At 47.3% G+C, this 21,561-nt stretch overlaps 1 protein-coding gene across 5 annotated transcripts in view; it reads left to right on the forward strand.

The window, feature by feature from the left end:
• LOC130392307 (protein MTSS 1-like) overlaps window positions 1-21,561 on the forward strand; it is a 64,922-nt gene that overhangs the window by 15,618 nt on the left and 27,743 nt on the right. The window lies entirely within an intron of this gene.

The following is a 21,561-nucleotide window of genomic DNA, read 5'->3' on the forward strand; positions in this document are numbered from 1 at the left end:
CTGCGTGACTGTGGGTACTTCTTAGAATCGCCCGGGTTTGGGGAAAACGGTTCTAAAGAGCTCCTCTAACTGCGCCGAGAAACCCGATAATGGCAAACCCTACAAGAGCAAAAACGGACTGAAAGTATTTATTCAGGGCACATTAAGTATGGATGACGCAAATACATAATTATTCATTAACCCACCCAGCCCCATCAGCAGAGCGGGATTTCCTTCTTCCCTTTTTAACAAGGCCTCCGGTTCTGTCCCCCCTAAAAACCGACTGCAGCTCGTGAAGCTAATTCCCAGTGTGCTCCGGAAACGCTGGGCTAGCTCCCAGCGGCGTTCCGGTCCGGCCGAATATCTAACCAAAGCCCACGGTGTGAGAGGCACACACGTAGAGCCCATGATGACGGGTTGAGCTGCCAGTGTTTCGCACGGGTAAGCTGCCATCTCTATGCTGGCATAATTACCCCTGGGTCCCCGACTAGGAAGGGGCAGCCAATGGGGGACCTGGGGGTGTTCTGAGCTACCAACACCACGCTGGATATAACTCTACATGCGATGAATAACTTTTACTGGCTAATGCTAATAACAATTAGAATTTGCTAGCGCTAGCTAATGCTAATTGGCAACACAAATGGTGTTGCCAAATTCTTCCTGAGAGGAAAAGTCATGCAGGCCCGAAGTTTGGACCATTTAATGCTAATTTCTACATTCACCGTGGCATATCCTTGTTTGGGTAAATTCATGGTAATTGTAGGCATTGCTGTTCGACCGAATCTGCAGAGTCCATCTGACAATTTGTAGGTTGCGACCAAGTTAAGGTCCTCTATATTGCACCACATTCCTCCGACCTCTCTTCGCCAGTAGTTATTACTCTCTGACCTCAACACTTGTCCTTCCACACGCCACTCCGTCTCCCCTGGATCACTGTGAGCCCTCCTTCACACAGGCCGCGGACACAGTAATGGTGTTTTCTGCTCTCTAAGTGGCCACTGTCTCGGCTGGAACTTCCCTCCTCCCCTTGAGGAATGACTTGGTTCCACTCGGTCATTGTGTGCCGGCAATGAGGTCAACACATGGCAGACACATGCGGCCCGTTCTGCAGCTACAATTACCATCTATTCCAAGGTTCAGCTCACTGTATAGAGAGTAATGATAATATAAAACCACCCTTCAATAAAGCCAGGGGACCATGGCGGATTGAGTGGGTTATTGGTGACCAGGGGTGTCTCCAGTTCAAACTTGTACCATCTATAAGACATGCCGAAAAAAGGGCAATTCTTTACAGCTGCTTTGGTCTTGTGAGCTTGATCAGTGAATAAACAAAACGATGTCTAGCACTTTGAAAAGCGTAACCTTGTAATTCAACAATGCACATGGTGCTATCGGTGTAGGTAATTCTGAAGTGGCCCTGAATTTGTATTCCAGACGTAAGTCAAGCCCCCCTGCAGGCATCTGCTGAAACAGTTAGGACTCTTCAATGGGTTGCAGTGTTTCTGCTATAGTCGTTTCACAAGGCCTGCTGTTCTCAGTTTTCTACGCCCATCACTCAAAATCACAACTTTTATACACTCAGCGTTTGGGTAGATCCTGGAAGAAAGATGGGAGCCTTAGATAGAGGGCCGAACAAGTTACCTGATGTCAAAGAAACCATATTTTATTGTTTTCCCCTTAACCATCATGCTCCCATGTGACTTTGAGCTCCCATTGCAGTCCGTTCTGTTTCCTTAAACGTAAATGTAGACGCACGGGAGCTAGCTAAACGATCAATATAATCCCTGAAGAGCCTGAAGTGGCCCCTGGGTTGCTCGGAGCCAACATCATAATTCCGTCGCTGAACTTTCCAGAACTACAAGGCGGTCCCCTGTTTTTCCTTCTTCAAACAGAGCGGTCACTTTGTTAGTGTTATTGTAAGTTAGTTGGTTTGCCCCGGTTGTTTCTGAATCATGTTTAAGTGCAAGTTAGTCGGTGTGTCCTGGTTGTTTCTCAATCATGTTTAGGTCTAAGTTAGTTAGTGTATCCATGTACCTCACATGTTCCCATCAAGTCGGGAGGTCAACGAATGTGTAAGAGGGGCGATGGGGCGATGGGGCCCGCTTACGTTTGGCACTGGAGGAGCAGGGTCATATGATTGTGTTCTAATTGACCCAGAAAAATCTCTGCATTAGCAAGGAGCTCATTAACTGGACCAGTGGTCACCAGTGCTGAGGGCGCTCCAGAACATGATGGGGCGGTCGGAACGTGCACACTGTTGCTCTGCAGGTGCATGTGCGTGCATATGTGTGCACTCTGCATGTGTATGTGTGCCTGTGTGTACTTTTCACATGCATGTGTGCACTGTGAACTTGTCGCCCCTCAATATGAACCATGTTCTCTGTCTCCTTTCACAAACGATCAGCCAGCCCAGAAAAGAATGAATGCTAACTTTCTTTCTTCAGCAAAGTACAGGCCCGAGTCGTCTGAAGTACAGATCCCCAGCTGCAGTGTTTTAAATAAGCCCCCAAGCTGTATTTCACTAAAACCCTGTCTTGTTTTTCCTTCTCCCATTCCACCTGGGTGCTCCCAATAAGCCAGTAAGCTCTCCCCGGGGAAACGGCTGTTCTGCTAGTTTCAGGGCCTTCGTTGAAAGGCCATGAAGACCCTTTGAACGGTGTCAGTCCCTGGTCTTCACTGTTGCCAGATGTACTTGGCACCAGAGGGTGTCAATATGTACGGGTGTAAATATGTCGGTCACAGTACTCTGATACTATGTGAGTAGCATGGCAGTGTGTTATTATTTTCAGCGGCCATCTTCTTCACAACACTTGACCATCAACAACAGAACAGAAGGCTCTCTTTGTACATCTTCTGCGCATATCTCCGAACTTCTCAACAGCCACTCCCGGTCATTCATAACAGACGCCCTATTAACTCGGTCTCGAGGGCATCTCGGAGCACACTTCCAGCTCTCAGTCCCCGCGCTCTGCACCGCCAACAGACCCCTGAGCGCTCGCAACTTCAGCAGACAAAAGACCGCTTCTTTCAAAGGCCAGGCGAGACCCCGGGGCTGGCCCTATGTTCCAGTGGGCCCCGGCCCTGCCTCAGTCTACGGCCCCTCACCACTATGAAAGAGCATTCCCCGAGTCCTCCACCATTAACCACTTGTGTCTCACTCTCCTCTCCCTGCCCCGCGTGTCCAGGGGTTCAGGGTTTAGGGGCTCCTCTGCCCTCTCCTTCATTCCCCCCTTTTCTCCCTCGCACAAACACACACGTGCACACGTGCTGCAGAGCCACAAAGGACTGTGAAGATTTAGTGCCATTCTCGCTCTCCTCCCTGGCCCGTCTGAGATTTATGGCGCTCATGTCTTTGTTGGGGCTCTTCAACGATTCCCTAACCCGGCCGTTTAGTTGTGCTCTATAAAACATTCACGTTGAAATAAAACCGAAGGGGAGCGCCGTTTAAAATGCCCGTCGCCACAGCCATCTGCTTTCACTTAAACGTATGGAAAAATTCAAACTGAGAATGCCCTTCTAAACTTTATGGACATGTCTCGACAGAGCATAGTAATTAATAATATGCGTGCGTGTGCAGCGAAAGGTGTGAAGCGGGGAGAAGGGAGATGGGGTGCACCATTGCAGCGTGCACATTGTTTTAGGAATAGACTCGAGTATGTACTCTTGCGTGTTGGAAGCATGGTTTTCTGCGTTGTTTGTGCAGACCTGAACAAACACGAACCAGGTTATACTGGAAAGAGTTAGTTCTCTGCCTCTCTCCTGAGGACATGATATTAAAACGCGTGTTTGTCGCTCGTAAAATGAGCCAAGGCCAACCTTTTGTTTATTAAGATGTGATATAGGGATTAGTTGCAGGTTAAAATCTCTCAGGGGGAGATATATTTGACTCCTGGGAGTTCTGTTTGTGTTGCACCGCGTTGAGGAACTTCTTTTGTGATTCTTGCGTCAGACTGGGATTAACCTGAAACTCAAAACATCCATTATAAGGGGGAAAGTCATTTCCTACAGTGTCACTGTTTTTATAATCGGAAAAGGGCATTGGAGCAAAGAAATTTTTTAGGTTCAAATTCGTCCTGCTGACATTGTGCTGCCATTTTATCTAATGCTGCGAGGGCTGATTGTAATCTCTAAAACATACACTAGTGTGTGTGTGAACGTGCACACTTGTGTACGTGACACACACACACACACACACACACACACACACACACACACACACACACACACACACACACACACACACACACACACACACACACACACACACACACACACACACACGTGTCTTTGACCAGTTGATACTTTGCCTGGGTTGTAGGTCTAGACAGATGCCCTTTAGGTAAAGGGCGTGTCTGTTTTCATCTGCATGCGGGTGCTTGTCTCTGCTTCCTTTGTCTTGTGTTCTTTGTGTGTGTGTGTATGTGTGTGTGTGTGTGTGTGGGTGTAAGTATGCGCACGTGTGGCGCTTTGCCTCGCTTTTCTTTAGTGGTTAACCTCCAACATGCATTAACACACACGCCTCAGATCATCAGCCAGTTAATGACTCAACAAAGGCCACCTTTGTTCTCACACACACATGCTCAAACGCACACAGACAGACACACACACATCTCCACAGGGTTACAATTTTGGTAGTGTTTTATGCCCACACCTACCGCAGTTATATTTGACGTCTAGATTGGGAGATGGGAATGTTATCATAGGATTAAAAGAGGGACGTTCTCAATCTTCCTTGAAACCTGTGTGTCTAGGAGGACTGGATGGAGTCTGTGGGCCAATGCTTTGAGGTCTTGATTGAAGTCTGATTCATTTGAATGTGTAGCACTAGTGTGTACTATTCTCTGGCCATGCGCCTCATTCTATGGATTTTCAGCAACCTTTTTACACGTTTTATTGTCTTCTGTCAAAACCGATATTATTGACAGTATGTTGTTGGTACTGGATGTCCCTTGCCACAAATAATTAGGTGTATTTCCATTTTTCATTCCATTCGAAGGTTCTTGCTATTGGTCGATTCATTCATTGTTCTACCCAGGGACACATACTTATTGGATATTAATAACTATATTCTCATGTGAAACTCGACACAGCAGAACCTTTTGAATCAAGCCTTTATCTCAAGTTGGCCTCTTGATAACACTTACTTCCCTTTTGTTCCTTTAACTTTGAATCAAATATGACCCCTGTATACACACACGCACGCACGCACGCACGCGCGCAAATCTTGGCCAGAGACCTCGGGACAGGTGTGTAAACAGCCGGTCCCCGACAGCAACTGTGTATATGTGTGTGAGCGCATATTTATGTGTGTGTGTGTGTGTGCACTCTGTCATCCTCACTAAACCTTTCTGCTCCTGACCCCACTGCCTCGCCCTTCTCAGTGCACACATAAACACACAACGTCCCCAAGGGCAAATCTTAAATAAGTGAAGGAAAGTATGATGAGAGGGAGGAGGGCAAGAAGGAAGCTGTAGAGAGAACGACTGAGACAAGTGGAACATCCATCTGTCCTCCAGCTTCTGAACAGGGCGGTGAATTAGGGTCATATTGAGAGTGGGTGGGTGGCATCTTGCACACACATACACATAACCATACGTGTACACACACACTCACACACGCATACATATTACCATACACACAGACATTAACATACACACACATATACATTAGCATACACGCAAACACACACACATACATTAACATAGAAACAACCAATCATTAACATACAGACATACATTAACGTACACACATGCACATGCACATATACGCGCACACACACACACACACACACACACACACACACACACACACACACACACACACACACACACACACACACACACACACACACACACACACACACACACACACACACACACACACACACACACACACACACTCAGTGGGGGAAGGAGCCATCAGCTGCGGGCCAGGGGGGTAGCTGCCATCTGCCAGGGCACCGGAGGCCCCTAGGCGATGGAGGTGAGCTGGACTCAGGTTCCAGCCCCTCTGTTGAGTCCCGGAGACCCCGGGGACCGGGCCTGTATTCAAATTGGATTCATGCTTATGATTCTAATGGTGCTCAAATATTGACTCACTTTGTAAATTGCAACCGTTACGATTTTTATTGCCTTGTTTTCCTAAGCGTCAGTATTTACACAAATGGGTCTATAATGTATTATGGATGTTCAACATCAAAAATCGTTATTGTCCCCAAAGGGAAATTTGTTGCGCAACAGGTGCATGTACAGTAGGTATAGATAGATAATAATAATAATAATAAATAAAAGCCTATAGGAGCCTATATTTTATTACCAGTGGTCAGTGTTTAAATATATATATGTATATATATATATATATATGTCACAATCACTGGTATACTGACTCCATTACTGTCTGTTTTTTTTTCTCCATTACTGTCATTTTCTACTCATAATTTCACTAAAGGTACATTTATTTAATTTTCCTGTAGTATTCTCCTCAGTCACGTTGTGCTCGGGTGCATCTCTGTGATTGACACGCTGTTAGCTTGGCGGTCCATGTGTGATGCCGTGGACGAGGAGAAATAGAGATAACACTGATAGGAGAGGAGCGGGAGTGGAGTTCATCCTCTCAGTGAGCTCTCTGTGTCCCACTTCCCCTCAGCATAGACGCCCTCTATGTAGAGAGCTCTGAATGGACCGAGTGTTTCGTGTGTGTGTGTGTGTGTGTGTGTGTGTGTGTGTGTGTGTGTGTGTGTGTGTGTGTGTGTGTGTGTGTGTGTGTGTGTGTGTGTGTGTGTGTGTGTGTGTGTGTGTGTGTGTGTGTGTGTGTCTCTGTGGGCGTAGGCGGCGCATGTGTGCTGTGCAGTGGCATGGCGGGTACAATTTCACCGCGGGTAAAACATTTAGAATGAGCCTTTCACTGCGTGACACTGGCCCCTTCTGACAAAAGGAATGGGTTTTTCGGTACCACCATTTGCATGAATGAGCACATACATAAAGAGGCGACGCACGCACACAACCAGAACCTAATATCTACTGGCACTCGCATGCACACGCACGCACATACACACAGGCTGCGTTCTGAGGGCCTTTATTTTGAACAAGTCGGCGTTGTGCTGTTCTGACGGTCAGCCGGCCCTCCCTAGTGTATCCCTGCTTGTAATTATCCCCAACATCTCTCTCTCACTGGAACCCTTTCAACCGCTCCGCAGTCCGCAGACGGGCAGAGAGGCTGTGTTTCAGATGGCAGAAGGTGTGGAAAGCAGCAATGTTTACACATTTATACATTTAGGCATTTAGCAGTCGCTGTTATCCAAAGTGACCTACAATGAGTACAATTGTCAGAAGAAGGAGAAACAATGCCTTGGTGTCTTTTTTTTTAAAGATTTATTTTTGCATTTCAATGCTTTATTACAGAGTGAGATGGAGAGGTAGGTGTGGGAGATAGAGGGGAGGACATGCAGCAAATGACCACGGGCAGGACTCGAACCCGGGTCGCTGCGTTCAGGACTGAGCCTATATGGTACGCCCTCTACCCGGTGAGCCACCGGGGCGCCCCACAATGCATTGGTGTCTGTACAGTAAGGATGTTCATGGAACCAAGTACCAAGCACCAATAATCGCAAGGTTAACCCATTCCCCGTAATACCCATATACAACAAAGACAGCTAGGATAATGTTCTAATGTTCCTCTGCATGACCACGCTTTGATTTAGACGTTGGCTCACATGCCTTGATTGTCTCCGTTCAGTTGTGCTCGCTCTAGCTCTGCGTCGCCCCACCCTCCCTTAATGACAAGCTCCTATGGGTGCACTTATACGTTGGGCTGCTCTCTCTGCAGTACTGCGCTGCAGGAAGGTATCGGACCTGTTTACAGGCCCGAGTCGTTTTCAGCGGTAAATGGAGCGGAAACATCCCTTCAGCGCCGTGACAATTAGGATCAATCATGTACGATTATACTGAAGGCTCTCCTCATTCCTGCAGTGTGTTACACGCAGCGTTGGAAACGGCTGTGGGAAATCACAAAAAACAAGCAAAAACATTTGGGGCTTTTATTTAATCACGTACAATTGAATATCAAGAACACTTAAAAACACTGTGAAGGAATATCCAATATCCAAGTACACAAAAATAAATGGAAAAACACTTACACAACACTCTTCAAGTGTCAGGTGTTCTCATGGTTTGACACAGCCTCAGTGTCTGGTCCTTGATCTATTTTCACCTTGCCACCCTTCCATTTATTTCCATTTGTTTATTAGTTTGTTCTTATTTGGGACTCGGGTGGTTTTAAGCAGCATGACCTCTTGGGGTTCAAGGTGTCAGGCATTGGATGACATCCCTCCTGTTCCGGATTCCAACCGGTTGTGAAATACAATTTACAGGTCATTAGGGATCATTACAATAAACAAGCTGTCATGAAATTGCCAAGAACCCCAAATTTCACAATCACTAAACTGCATTGACAGAACTGTTGCTTCACTTCTTTGTCAAGTTGACAAATGTCAGCCGTAAGACAGTAAAAGAAAAAAGTGCTACATTTTTATATCAACAAACAACAGTCTATTTCAAATCATATCTGTCCAATAATGTTCCCTATTCTATAATGGACTATGGCTAACTGTATGGACAAGATGGCGTGGCCACACAGTCCCTAATACCCCAACACTCCACTCCGGCGTTATCTGACCCCAATGCCGCTCATCTGTGAGTCATTACTACCTTCTTTTATTGAAGGCAGTAGGCGGAGAAATCCTACAATGAACTAATAGTCAACTCCTGGCCTCCTGTTTAACGCTCTGCCTGCTGTGAACGTTGCCCGGGGAACCGTGGGCTGGGAGGCTGGCCTGACTGCTCCCGTCTGCTGGGCCACTCAGGCTAATTAGCGAACCCAGAAGTCTGACTCAAACTGGGACACATGGGCAATGTTGACTCTTAATTTAACACATGAGAACGGTTTATAAGTGCTGTAGCTCTAAACCATAACATTATACACTACACAAGTGGTTTCCAGGACATTCTTTGTACACAAACTAGCCGGAATTCAACCCTTATTGTGTGCGATTGTGTAGTTATGCTTCAGCCAATCACAAAGCAGTGTGTCCGTCCTTGTGCTGTCTCAGTCTTTTCCCTCGGTCTACACTGACTGGCACCCCCTTCGTTGTAACGTGTCACGCGTGATGTATTAAAAATTCAGGAGAAGCCATCATGATTTACATTTCCCCTTCAGGGAAAACCTTGTTTTTGCACGTTTTTGTTTGTGTCACTCTGAAAGTTCCTCATACCATTCCCCTAGCTTCCCGTCATTGTGCCACGGTGCGCTGACTCACATCCTGTGTGTCATACCTGGAATTGTTGTGAAATATGTTTTTTTTATCACCCCAGGGTGTTTACAGTAGGTGTGACTTGATCGGGTGATATGTCACAAAGCAGACAGTAAACTGCAGGCGCGAATACATCTACATCCCTGAAATCCCAGTTGACCGTGGGGTCCGTTGATGTCAGATTGCACCACAGTAGGGACACCTGCCACTTGGCAGAAGAACAACAATGGCGTCATTGTGGTGCATTCTTTAGTGCTTGCCCACTCTGAAAGGGCGGTTAAAGATGTGGAACAGCGCCTTGGCATTCTTAATCGAACTATGGTGCGATTCTGTTCTGCAGCCTTATTCGATTTGGCACCGAGATTGCCTTACACTGCTTCAAGTGTGACTCTAGTTGAGTTATCACGGTTTCTTCTCGGTCTTTGATCATGGCTTTAAAACCTGCTAAGCCAAGAGAAGTAGGTTGTGTGGTCGATTGGTTCCAGTCCTCAGAATCCTGTCGCTCGGGCTGTGTCTGGAATGTGTGTCAGACGGGGTAAGATCGGAGAAAACTGGGACAGCCGAGCCAAGAAAAGACAAGAGAGCGGGCTTGATAGGGAACCTGCCCTCAGTTTGTGTGTGTGTGTGTGTGTGTGTGTGTGTGTGTGTGTGTGTGTGTGTGTGTGTGTGTGTGTGTGTGTGTGTGTGTGTGTGTGTGTGTGTGTGTGTGTGTGTGTGTGTGTGTGTGTGTGTGTGTGTGTGTGCGTTTGACATGTTCTCCAACGTTTTTCGGACGAGTCAAAAACAGCGACTATGACGAAATCATGTCGTCTATTCATGCATTGTCGGCTCGGTTATCTGATCAGTTGTGTCTGCCCGCGTGCTATGTAGGGAGTGCTTGATTTGACACTCTCTGCCAGGGACGCTATCATGCACCGAGACGCTCCATTCCTGTTGCTATCTGCTGTTGCATCTGCTGGCTGCTTATTTCTTCAGAATCGGGCGACGGAGATATTCTTGCTAAAAACTTAGCGTGATTATTGCGACGACAGAACTGAAGCGGTTGTACAATAACCGCTTGTTCCTGCCTGGCACTTTACTATTTTATTTGTGTTCCTTCCTTGTGAACGCTTAGTGCTGATGTTTCCTCCTGATTTTGACCTGCCGCTGAACCTGCCAGCTCGCCCCGGCGGGATTAACCGGGACAACACCTCAGGGCTGTTCTGGGGAACACAGAGAGGATCCCGGGGAGGGGGTGAGGGGGCTGAGGGGGTGCTACTGCATGGAAAAGTAGATCAGAGAGAGTCTGAACTTCTCAGGAGAACACGAGATAAGTGCGAAAATGCCTCGGCAGCTTAAATTGAGGAGTGCGGCGGTGGGGTGGGGTGGGTTGGGGGAGGGTGGTGGGGTAAACCCTCTCTGACCTGAATATGCACCGTGATGCAAAGCTGATGCCACATCTGCAGTGATAGTACGGTACTGTAACAGTACAATGAGCCAATTTAATGTACGGAGCAAATTAGCATTTTTGTTTTAAATCTCCCTGGAGACCTGTGCGCTACCCAAATAGAGTTTCCCAACATATTATTGATAATATTTTAAGTGATAAAGGAGAAGTCCCTTCAAGCGTTTTCAGGTCTATTTTCAGAATTTTACGAGTTATAATGTGATTTGGAAACTATAACTTTCCCAGAGTTAAAACTTAAATCCCTTTAAATCTTTTTCCTATTGCATCTCTCAACTAAGCCCACAGGAAGCTCCCAAAAAATCCATAACCCACATTCTGCCAATTAAGGCCGGGCCTGCTCACACATAATGACCCTACACTATAATAAACACGGGGCATGAGGAATAAAGAGGTTTAACAACGCCGAACGAAGCCCCTCAAGCGCTCATCCTCTACGAGAAAGAGGGGAACGAGTCGGACCACACAGAGCATGAGGAGCAGAGGAAGGCAGCGACTCCCGCTGGGGCTCCTGAACGGTGGCTTCCTGCCCCCCTGGGTGTCATTCATTCATTAGGAGGAGGAGGAGGGAGGAGTGGGGGTCCGCAAGTTGGAGACCGAGGCTGAGGTAACAGAGGAGGAGCAGAGGCAGGGAACCTCACGCAAGCTGGAAGCACTAGAATTGAACGGGGGGGAGAGAGAGAGAGATCCAGTCAGGTCCAGCTGTCAGCTTTATGGCTCTTATCTTGTTCAGCGCTCTCTCCTCCTCACTTTCCCTGGTGGCGGCCGGGCAGCTCGTTAGCATGCGCGCGCTACAACCACACACAGGCGGCACAGGCTATTCACACCCACACGCCGATCTCTCGCCCTTTCGCGCGCTCTCTCTCTGTCTCTGTCTCTCTGTCTCTCTGTCTCTCTGTCTCTCTGTCTCTCTCTCTCGCTCTCGCTCTCTTTTCCTCTCTTGCTCTCTTTTCCTCTCTTGCTCTCTCTTGCTCGCTCTTCCCTCTAGTGTCTCCTTCCTCTTCTCCTGTATCTTCTGTCTTTTGCTTATGCATGTGTAATAGATCCTTTGCTCTTTATTCTTTTGTTACTCTTTGAGGCATCTACATAAGCATCAGTGCACAGTGTGAACCCTTTAGATTGAATAATAGCAACCTTTCCCCTCATCTGAAAACGATAAGCAGCGAAAGAACTGAAACTCTGTCCTGTTGGCAGTGTGGCCGACTGAAAGAACAGCCAGTTAACTTCACATCTGGTTTGTTTATTGGTTTGTTTAGTTTGCTGACCTTTTTAATCAGTGTCGGCCGTGGCTTTGAGAAAGTTATTGGTTAATGTGGCTATGTACTGAACATACTAGTGGAAAGTTATTGGTTAATGTGGATATCTACTGAACATACTAGTAGAAAGTTATTGGTTAATGTGGATATACTGAACATACTAGTAGAACGTTATTGGTTAATATGGATACGTACTGAACATACTAAGAGAAAGGTATCGGTTAATATGGATATGTACTGAACAAGCTAGTATAAAGTTATTGGTTCAGATGGATGTGTACATACCAACCTACTAATATAAATGAATTGGTTAATATGGATAATATGTACATACCCAACATACTAGAAGAAACGTATTGGTTAAAATGGATTTGTAAATACTGACATAGACATGTACCGTCCAAAAAACAGTCCTTGGCTTGTGTTTGGGGAAAGACTACCCACACACCGTGCACCGGGCTAACGCGTAGAGTTTTGATATCCCGCTGTGTGAATCTGACTCAGTCTCTGTAGTACTGGATGAGAACAAATAAAAAATAGTTATGTCCAGCGAGGGTGGGTCAACATCTGCCTGGCGGGGAACATGTGACTCCTTGAGGGAGGGGTGGATGGGCGGTGGGGAGAGAAGCGCAATCGAGGTCCTTCCTATTAGTATTCAGGCCACACGGCACTGCATTGCAGCAGTGGCCCACTGACATACATACGCAGACATACATACACACACTCGTACACATACACACGTACACAAACTCGTACACATACACACACTCGTACACATACACACATACACAAACTCGTACACATACACACATACATACATGCACGCATGCATGCACTCATACACACTCGTACACAATCACGGATAAATACGCAGACATACATGCACAGACATGCATACAGACACACACACTCGTTCACATACACAAATAAATACACACACACACACACACACACACACACACACACACACACACACACACACACACACACACACCTGTCGTTTGATCATAAATGTTGCTGACGAGCTTCTCAGCCAGCAGTCTCTGCGTATCTTTGTTGAACGGACTGTTAGACATTTCAACTCCCTCATTCATAACCAAACTACCAAGTACGGTACATCTACACTTTGTAGCTTTGATTGGATCAGATCCACTACAACGGGTCAAAGTGAGCTTTGGTTCACACCAGGTGCTACATTAACTCAGCATATGAAGGGGCCTTTACTAAATACGATTAAATTGCATGGCTGTTGCCGGAGAATCACTTGTGATCCGAGTGTAATCGGGACACCTGATTCCTGATTACTCCGGGATCATGGTCTGAACTCCTTAATTTGTTTAAATGATTATTCATACCTCACTCAATGGGAAAATATATCCTCTTATCTACCAGAACTGGAGTTCTGTTCCACTGCAACCAGAAAGTAGCAGGATTTTACCGAGGGGAGTCGGTCATAACAAGGCCTACATTGGAGGGTTTCTGCAGTTTGTCGGAGGACTGGAGGAAAGTTATTGTTGTTTTTTTTAAATCCATCTTCCCTCCTGTCCTCACGGGGACAGCTGTCACCCGTATGGGTGGGTGGGGGGGAAGGTGTGTCTCTGTGTGTGTGTGTGTGTGTTTCTCAGTGTGCGTGCGTGTCTCAGTGTGTGTGTGTGTGGTATTTGAATGTGTTGGGCTAGGAAAATGGGCTGTGGAAGCAGCTGACTGGCTGTCAGCATCTATTGACTGCTTGGTTATAAACGGAAATGTACCCAAACCCCCGGAGCTGATAAGAGGCAGGTTTCCAAGGTCTCCTGGAAGTCCCTGCTGCTAAGGAAAAACTGTTTGACTGTTTGTTGTTCCGCGGTTAATTGAACGAGCAGAACAACAACATGTCCGCCAGCTAGCGGCCTTATTTGATTCAGTAGGATGTGATGTTTCTCTCCGGGGATGTCTCAAATGTTTATCGTGGCTGAGGGAACGTTTTAGAGAAACGCAGAGACGCCAGAGGACGTGAATTAACGAACCCAGCCAGCCTTGACATGAGACCACAACAAACCAGAAACATGGGGTTTAAAACCCTGCCCAAACAAACTGTGCATGAAATACAACATATGTGCTTGTACGCATGGTTCGTCGAGATCCAGCACCGCTAATGGAACAAACTACCAGTAGATGCATGATTGGGATGTAAATACTCCCTACCTAAGTAAATTTATCTTCATCAGTCTTTGTGTGTGTGTGTGTGTTTGGGTGTGTGTGTGTGTGTGTGTGTGTGTGTGACGAGCTGCTCCTCAGTGTGACGGAGGTAATATATGGAGGCTGAGCTGCAGCACAGCCCAACACGGTGCTGGTGGCTGAGCGGATGAATGACTCCTCGCTGTCGCTGCTGCGTGGGTGGGGTGGCGTCGCCGGGACATGCCGGCCTCTCGGCTCCGGCGCTGTGTGTGTGTGTGTGTGTGTGTGTGTGTGTGTGTGTGTGTGTGTGTGTGCGTGCGTGTGTGTCATTAGTCCCATGTGTTTCCCAAAGTCGTCCGTGGAATGTAAAGCAGCCTGGTCTTCCCTCTAGTCTCTCTTCCTCTCCTTCTTGGGGTGAGCACCCTGCTGTTTTCGGAGCGCCACGGTCCTCTTCGACCTCAACCTTGCGTTGTAGAGGGTTGGCTGAGTCTTCTTATGAAGATGGTGTGCGGTGGGGAACACCAGCACTGCCCTTGCGTTCTTCTCTATGAAAAGGTTTCTGAGCTGCTTTGATAGTAATGTGCAAAATTGCATTGGCAGTGTTTGGTGCGGATAAATATTGCTGTGGTCTAGATAAATCGTGACTGATGGGGAAATGACCAGTAGGGAGGTGTGTGTGTGTGTGTGTGTGTGTGTGTGTGTGTGTGTGTGTGTGTGTGTGTGTGTGTGTGTGTGTGTGTGTGTGTGTGTGTGTGTGTGTGTGTGTGTGTGTGTGTGTGTGTGTGTGTGTGCCTCTCTAATTAAAGTGTTACTTTGTCTCTCTAATTAGCCCGAGAGGATATCACATTGCTCTTGTCCAGCTGTGTGCGATCGGATCCTGCATGTGTGTTTCTCCGTTGCTCTGTCCAGCTCTCTTGTCTCTTATCAAGCTAACCACCGGCTCCGGGTGACCAGAGACCATCTGGCTAACTGCAGAGGGGCCTGGTAATTAGCCAGGGAGACTATTCCGGAATCAGATGCTGCCAACCAGGGTTACCTCTACGGTCTATCTCGGTCACCCCTCTCTTTGAACTTGGTTTGCTGTCCTCCTTCTCTTAGTTCTCAATGTGCTAACTTCCTTGCCTACCACTAGGGTCAAGAATCGAAAACGCAATCGTCTTGGTACGACTCCTAACTTCTGTTTAGCGTTTGTTTTGGTTTTGATTAATATTCTGCTAATTGTGAAAACGCCCTTCTTCAACTCGACTGCCTGATGTTGGGAGAGAAGCTGGGGTAAACCGTGGGTCCCTCTCTCTCTCTCTCTCTCACTCTGCCTGTAGCTCTAATGACAAGCTGGGATCTGTGCGAAGAGGGCTCCCTCCCTGATCTAATGCGTAGCAGATGCTTCAAAAAGAATAAAAAAAAAAGTCTTATTTTTAGAAGGTCGCTGCGCGCTACAGCCCCTACATTAATAATTCTCAGATGTGTGTGTTTTCTGTTCCGCATATAGCCGAACCCATCACCCTGCCCGCTCCGATGCTCTGGATGGTGTATTTCAAACCACGGTTCAGGCTGGCAGGAGCAGTATGTTATAACAGAGACTCTTTATTGGCTCGCCCTCGCGGGGTTTAATGTATGCTCTCGTAGTGTGTCGGGAGGGGGGGTGAGCAGACGGATGCCGGTGGCGTCTGGAGTAAAAGGGATCGCTAAAAACGTGTGCGTTGATGCAAAGACACGTCGGGACTCGTGCACTAACAGTGCACGTGCTGCGATGCCTTTCCTCCTTCTAAGCAGGCAGTTCATCGACGTTATCAACACCAACCGTCTACAAATATTAGGTTTCAACCAAGTACCACTAAATGGAAAAGAATTTGGGCCAACGAGTTGATAGTGCTGAAATATTGATGCTTGCTATGTCTTTATTATTGCTTCTCAGATGCCAGCCTATAAAGTGAAAAGTAGACCTGCCAGTTTCTAAAAAGCATTTCATTTTTAACAACGTCTTTATCGTGGGAAATGGAGAACACGGAAAGGAATATCCTCTTGGGGTATGAGTATGTTGCTACCAGACTGAACATGCACACACAGAGACCTCTCTCCACTGGCTGGTAAAAGCTGCTGGGGATATTTGTAGCCCTAACACTATGTTGATATGTTGATGTCTGTGCAGCATGCTCGCCACTATAGAACGGTTGTAGCAGGTCTGAAGTCCTGCAACATGAGATGGACAACAGTCAGGAAGTGACACTATTTATTAATAGAGTTAATGACGTGTGTGTGTGTGTGTGTGTGTGTGTGTGTGTGTGTGTATGTCTTTCATAGACTCCTGGAATAACGGAATATTCCCTATAATAGTAAGGCTGGCTGGTTTTGTGTTCAAAGCTTGCATGCTGGTGTGTTGCTTGGGATGCCAGTGTGGGTTAGTTGTGGGCCAGAGGTGGTGGTCATTGGAAGAAGTCTAATTTGTGTGTGAATTTACTCATGAGACTGTGTCAAAGTCGACACGTACCCAAACACAAACATAAATGACACACACAGGGCCTCTTCCAGGCTAATGTGACATTCCCAGGGGCTTCCCAGGAGCAAGAGGAGGAGGAGGGAGAGGTCCTAGACAGCATTTGTGCCTAGCCAGCAAATGGCCACACACACACACACACACACACACACACACACACACACACACACACACACACACACACACACACACACACACACACACACACACACACACACACACACACACACACCCCTCTGCATGGAGAGAAACCACTACGCCATTAGAGAAAAACATAATCAGCTTAATAACTGAAAACTATAATAATGGATTTTGTTCCTCCTTTCTTTTCAAGAAAAAAGTTAAAAGGATGTCATGAGGTCATCGCAGCCTCCCTCTGCGTCTGTTTCTCCCTGTGTCACCTGAATTGTGCTTAAAAGTTGGACCGGTGGACTACTGTTCGGTGCAGAATATCCTTTACATGTGGTCACATGTCAAATAACTGGAGGTGTGTGTGTGTGTGTGTGTGTGTGTGTGTGTGGGGCGCAATAAGAGCTGGTGCTATTTCCATCCAGGGGTCAGCTGGTGCTAGACAGAGCAGGAGACATCTAGTGTCTGTGATGGCAGACATATAATCCTTGCCCGTTTTAAAACAACAGTACACAATCAGGGCTTTCCTTTTTCAATACTCTCCACCCGAGTTTCACATCCGGAAATGTTTCCCCAAAAAACAGTTTATCTTTGTACTAAAACTGCTAAGTTAGGTATTAATGTACTCCAATTGAGTTTCACATCCGATAATGTCATCCTAAAAAAAAAAATATGTTTAGCTTCGTACTAAAACGGTTTAGTTAATTATTGATGTATGTTTATGATAGAATATTCATTTGGTCTGTTTTGGATAAAGTGAGACTATTGACTGAATTGATTGATACTAAATCAGTAAAGTCAATTATTGATGTTATATTTATCAGGAATATTTTATTGATCCGTTTTGGATACTATTAAGACTATTGACTGAATTGATTGACCGGTCTTTAATGCGGTGTTATACCATCTTCAGTTGAGGCAGGCTTATTGTCCTGCGGCCCCTGTTTGCATATTCAGTTGGTGAATTGAATGTCATTTGAACAACTGGCTGAGTCTTCCTCGGTCACGTGTCTTGGGCCTGAACGCGCACGCTAACACACATAACACACATAACACATTTGCATGGTGTTTTTCTATTTCCTTATTTTTTAAAGAGCACAGCCGTCAGTCACTCTTAATGCAACAGCAGAACACAGAAGGGCTCTGCCCTGACAACACCACGGGAGGCAGAACACACACACACACACGCACACGCACACAGACACACAGACACACGGACACACGCACACACAGTTTCCGTGGTAACTGTCTGTAATGGGAGAGTGCACATTAGCTGGTCTCTTGCTGAGAGGGTGTCTCTTCCACAAATGGAATACAAAACATGGACAAGTCGACGTTCTGAAAGAGACGGCAGTAGAGCTCATCTTCCCCCCCAGCGTGGGGGCGGCCTTTTATTGTGGAGTACATTTGGAGTAGTTTTGAAGCCTGGGTCTGGCCAGCCATCTAAGCAAAAGCAAATCTATCCAGTGCAATATGAGCCTTGTCTCGCCGTAGCTAAAGGGGTCTCCTTTTAGTTTGGCAAATTTGCCTAATCCAGCTCTCCCGATTTTTTTTATTTCTTAGTAATAACTTGTCTCAACAAGTAGAGCGTAGATGGTTGACTTCCAAAGAACACTTATAACAGCAGTTATTTTTCTAGGAACGGTGGTGTCCGGACAAGATACCTTGGATCGTCTCCCCATTGGGAGTTTTTACTACTGTTGGCTGAGATTGTGTTCGCTGTTGGCTCAATCACACCCTCACAGATCCACGCTTCCATTTCTATAATTGGTGGAGACAAATTTGACGTGAAAAGAAAGTGACAGCCCTGATCAACCATTTAAGTGTGTGTGTGTGTACGTGTGCTTGTATCCAGATTAAATTAAATCGTCCGCGATCAGAATTCAGACTGGAATCTAAGGTCCGATTTTTGTGAATGGTGTCAGGCCGAAACACCCCAGCCAGAAAAAGAGAGCAATCACAGCCCAGAGTGCGACAGATAGTTGGAGCGGGAAGGTTCCTTCTCCAGGGCCACGCCCAGAGTCCCGGTCCACGAGGAGCCAGCGATGGGTGGGGCAGTGTTGGGTGGGGTGTTGCTGTGGTGTTGATAGTGTTATATGACACAGGGAGGCCTCGTACTGAACGGACCGCACCACACACACCACACCCTCTGCAACAACACCGGGTCAAAGAACCGGAGGCTGCGAAGGAAAGATTCGAGGGACAAAATATCGAGTGAGCGAAATAAAAATAAAAAAGGCCACTGAAACAACATCCTGAGAGCCACCGAGAATGCGACGGACAATTACCCGCGCGGTTATCCAATATGTTTATTGCTTCATATTATTGCCTTACAAAAGTTTGACGTCGGATTTAGCAACCAGACCGTTTGACTCACAGACAAAGGAATGTCGTGGTTCCAACTGTACGCGCCCACGAGCTTTACCCAGAACGATGACCCAGAGAGTACGGCTCGGCTCGTTGAAGAGTTCCTAAGCACCACTTCTACACACACAAGGAGACTCTGAGCTCAACCGTGCGGCCATTCAACCCGGGTTAAACACAGAGCCATTGAGTCAACGACAGCCACCACACTCCCTTCCACGGGATTTTTCCCCTGGAAAACAAGGCAGACCTTCTCCTGCTCCACCTGAGAAAGAACCCCCCCGGCCAACCTTTCCAAACGTGCCCTGGTTGCTAGCCTATCGCTGCATCCCCCTGGCCCCCGGGGCCGCCGGGTCCCCGCAGCCAAACCAACTGTCAGCTTTAGGAACGCTCTCTCAAAAGGCACAGAGAAAGCGCCACTCGCGGTCCACAAAACAACTTAAAGTCCCCGCACACACAAACCCGGAGCTCTTCCCGTTCTGAATCTTAAACCTTGGAACGCTCGGGTAGAGAAGTGCCTTCTCAAGAAAGGCGGTGTCGTGTATAAAGGTGAAAGCGTGGACTTTCAAACATTGTGTTACCATCTCTCCGTTCTTTTGGTTTTCATGTGCAGCAGAAGTGGCCCGGCTGCCCTCTGAGCTCTCTTACCGCGCTCCTCTGGCCGCAGTGCCACCCAGGCCTGCAATGCGGGGCAGACGTTGTTTGGCAAATTGGGGTGGGGACGGAGGGCTTTGGCAGACCAAAGAGACCCTCCAACACACCACTCCATGGGGTGTGTGTGTGTGTGTGTGTGTGTGTGTGTGTGTGTGTGTGTGTGTGTGTGTGTGTGTGTGTGTGTGTGTGTGTGTGTGTGTGTGTGTGTGTGTGTGTGTGTGTGTGTGTGTGTGTGTGTCAAGACAGCCTGACTGTCTCCCACTTACTACGACTACGGCCCCTATTTCTGCGCAAGGTCCCTTTCACCTACGATAGATCACATGACGTGTGTGTGTGTGTGATTCGACTTGACTGTGTGAAACCACTCCAACAGAGTATCCTATTCTGCTGTCAGCAGAGTGCTGGCACCATGCAGGGACACTCACATAGGACTGTCACTCACACACTGACACACACCCACACACACATGCAGGCTCTGTCACACATACACACACACACACGCAGGAATCTTGTCTTCGTACGGTCTAAGATTTCAACCTTACCTTCTGTACTCCTTTGATATTCTTTCCGACACATCAACACATAAGTATGCAAACACAACCCACACAATACCCCTGTGTGTCTTACTCACTCTCACACAAGCACACACAAGCACAGAAACACACACACCCCACACACACTGTCGTTATCCATTCAGACAGTGTTTGGGTCTCACAGAGAGCAAGTCCGTCAAATCAACAATAGACCTGTCAATCACTGTCATGTCTCCGCTGGGCTGCCTGGCCGGAGGCCTTCCCTGGCGTTGCGAGAGCATGTTTGACTTAATCACACCGGATCACTGAGGAGGCTCTCCTGCTGAATACTAGGTGGTGCACCAAGTCCCGGCGGCCATTGCTAGGCGGTCAGCAGCACTATACTGGACGCTGCTCTGGGCGTTTAGCTGTAGCAGAACGGAGGGAAGATCTGAAATGGGCGGGAGGACTCCTTGTTTACTCTTTCATCAAGCAGATATTCTACAGAAGGGAAGCTCATTCACACAAGGGGATAAGCCTTCAGAAGGGGTTTATGGGGCGCCCTGTGGCTCAGTTGGCTTGTGACCGGAAGGTTGCTGGTTCGATCCCCAGCGCCTCCAAGCTGAGTGTAGAGGTGTCCCTTAGCAAGGCATCTCGGCCTAACTGCTCCCGACGAGCTGGATGGCGCCTTGCATGGTTGACTCCGTCGACGGTGTGTGAATGTGTGCATGAATGCGTGAGAGTTAGGCAATATTGTACAGTGCTTTGAATGGCCACTGGTTTGAAAGCGCTGTATAAATGCAGTTAATGTATTATATTAAGTTGTGTTTGTTATAGTAGTGCTTTGCTCGTGCTTGTTACAGATGACAGGTCGGATTTGTGATAATAACCCTACACTTCTACTAACATCGTGCTCTCGTTTGAGATGAGACCTTCAACAGCGGATTAGGGGCGGTGTATTCCAACAGTGGAACGAAAAGCTTCATGTGGTGAGCTCCAAAGGTCAATCGTTGTTCAAATACCCCGGTGACGCCATCCGACCCGTGTTTTCGTCCTGTTGGCTTTCCAGCCGGGGTTTATATTAGGTTAGTTAGTCCAAAATGAACTAATATTTACCATCGTTCCAAGAGCTCTGTTTATTATTGTTTAATTGTGCCCAGCTGCGGGTGACGTGAGCACGCGTGAGTCTCTGGGGGCCGTTGGGTCCAGATCCAGTAAATCTTCCTCGTAAAGCATTTTCACCCCTTCATCTCCGACCTTCCACC

This window comes from Gadus chalcogrammus, chromosome 11 (assembly GCF_026213295.1).
Source record: "Gadus chalcogrammus isolate NIFS_2021 chromosome 11, NIFS_Gcha_1.0, whole genome shotgun sequence".
NCBI classification, from domain to species: domain Eukaryota; kingdom Metazoa; phylum Chordata; class Actinopteri; order Gadiformes; family Gadidae; genus Gadus; species Gadus chalcogrammus.